This window comes from Salvelinus alpinus, chromosome 35 (genome assembly GCF_045679555.1).
Source record: "Salvelinus alpinus chromosome 35, SLU_Salpinus.1, whole genome shotgun sequence".
NCBI classification, from domain to species: domain Eukaryota; kingdom Metazoa; phylum Chordata; class Actinopteri; order Salmoniformes; family Salmonidae; genus Salvelinus; species Salvelinus alpinus.
The window spans coordinates 13,587,408-13,590,260 of record NC_092120.1 but is presented as its reverse complement, the minus strand read 5'-3'; positions in this window follow the sequence as shown (position 1 = coordinate 13,590,260).

Here is a 2,853-nt window from a genome sequence, read left to right as displayed (position 1 = left end):
TCTCTCTGTGCTCTGACGGCGCAGTTCCTGTAGACTTGTGCTCAGCGCGTTTAGCAACATAGCCTACACTTGTCTCGCTGGCTGAGAGAGGGGGGAAAAGTGGTCATCTCGGAAATATAGTCCATGTGGACTGTGTGTGGTGTACAATATAAAAACTGTCAAGTCATCTATGGGCTCCTAAAATTAGGGTTTAAGAACAAAACCAATAATTCCCTATGGAAATAGGCTATCTGCCACATTTTTTCCCCAATGCTGACAGTATGGGGAAACATTTCCAAAAGGAAATTGACCCAACACTGCTGGAAGGCATTACAGGGTGTCATGCCCACAGGGGCCATAAGGGTATGTGCCCCCTCAGTTTTTATTTTTTAATGTAAAAAAAAAAGGTTCCTTCCAAGGTGCACCACAGAGTAAAGATATGCTAGACAGGAAGCTGGATATTCTAGTTCAGGGATCATCAACTAGATTCAGCTTCGGGACAATTTTTTTTGAGCGGATGGTCAGGGAGCCGGAACACAATTCAAATTAAAGTCTAGACTGCAAATTGACCGCAAGAAGCCCAAACAGATATTATATTTCATAACACTTTACCGAATACATTTAGTGTGTTCTCTCAGGCCACTACTCTGCTATCACATATTTACAATTCAACATCCATGTGTAGAGTGCGTATCTTATCATGTGTATGTGTGTCTGTGCCATAAGGTGTATTTTTATCAGTTTTTTTAAATCTAATTTTACTGCTTACATGAGTTACTTGATGTGGAATAGAGTTGCATGTAGTCATGGGTCTTTGTAGTACTGTGCGCCTCCCATAGTCTGTTCTGGATTTGGGACTGTGAAGAGACCTCTGGTGATATGTCTTGTGGGGTATGCATGGGTAGCTACCAAGCCATTTCAGGCTATTAATCAAGTCAGAGAAGCTTGTCTAACTATCTTAGCTGGCATGCCTGCTGGGTAGGCTGCTAGACTTTAGAAAAGCAAGCAATTACTAATGACTCAAATTCCTTTCAATCTTTTACCCAGATTTTAGTGGAGATGCAGAGAAGCATATTTAGGGCTATGATACTATATACCAGTGTGGTAGTTGTACTAAACTCCTAAGGTATAAAAGGTCTTGAAAAATCAATGATCATCGTTCATTAAAATAACAATTGAACAGATAAAGAGGTATATTTAGATAACCTATGCAGAAAAATATATTTTTAACATAGTCATAATTATTATGGCTCTAGATTGCAGGAAAAAAATGTTTCAGGTGTTCGAACAACCCCCCTCTCTAATAATGGGTTCATGACCAAAGTTCCCTCTAAGCTGCGTGTGTGCAGGCTCGAAGCATCCCTGAGACTGCCACGCAGGCAGAAGATATATCATCCCATGGAGAGAAGCATGAGATTGAACTTCACTCAACTTTCTAGAGTTTTCCCTGTTAGTTAACACTATTAATGTTTCCCTTTACTGTGGCAATGGTGATTGAATCAACACAATATTAGCCACTTTTAATGCAACACACCGAAACAAAACGAATCATGCAAGACTTAGTATGCAAAACTAAATATGCAAGAGATTTTGTTGTAGGCACGACCGCATCGCAGTAGGATTATATTGCATTGAAACGCATGACTCAGCCCGTACTCTAAACAGACCTGTGCGGCATAACCAATCAGAGCTGCAGTAGGCCTATATGCAAATAGACAATTCCAAAGATGGATCTGTGCCATTTACGTTGAACTGAACTGTGTTTACAGCATGAGCGATTGTGAGTAGATGCGCTTGTTTTGAGATCAAGGCGAGAGTTGCATGTAAGCCATGTGTGCACATTTTGTTAATATCCTTTGCTAGTTAATGAGTTAGCCCAGTTATAGATCATTTGTAGTCAGAAATAGGGGAGCGATTGCTTTTTACAAGAGCACAAAATGTGTACAATTCTAAACGTCTTTGAATAGCTAGTCAGGCAAACAGCTATTTTTTTGTCTTAAAGGGGCAGTGTTCTATTTTGATGCTTTCTTGAATAAGCTAAGTAGCTAATAGGCAGAGGGTAGCATAATTTGTCTGATTCTCTGTAATAACGGTATGGGAATAATAATGCTTTTTATTTTGTAAAGTGGTTTCTTGCATCAAACAACACAACAACATTTTCAGTCACCTCCTTGTCTGAAGGACAAGTGGATAAACAGGTTAATGTCACGCCCTGTATGTTTTTTTCTCTCAAAAGTCTCATGGAATGTAGGCCTACATTGAACAGCATACATTGGCTGCTACTGTAGACTGAATGATTAAACAGTTATTTCCATGTTAATATATTATGGGATGCTTTTTCTTCATTGTTTTTGATGGTAGGCCACTCTGGTAGGCCTACATTATAATCAAATAGCCACAGTAGCCTACTTGGCCACAGTTAAAACGGTAACTTAAAGCGGGTACAGCCTCAGGGTTCATCGTACATTTTAACAATGTTCAAGTTTGCGCTCAGTGGACCTGAAATTTGCTCAGTGCTCAATTAGAGGGAACATTGTCCATGACGCCCCTGGATGTAATAGCACAATATCCTATTAATGGTGCTTGTTTCCTTCTATCTCTGAAAGTTTACTCTAATATTCTTAATTAAACGCTTCTATGGACACTAGCCACATTGAGTGTTGCCTAGTTTTTATCAGAAGCTCATGACTGTCTGCTTCCCCTCCTCTCTGTCTCATGACAGAACTGCTCACAAAGCCCCGGCTGTGTGTGTGAGAGGCATCTTTATTCCAAAAGGGAGAGCACATGAAATGCGTCAAGTTGTCAACCTTATGACCTCTGCACAAGCCCCGTATTAACATGACTAGGGGTAATTTTTCTCTTCTGTGATGATAC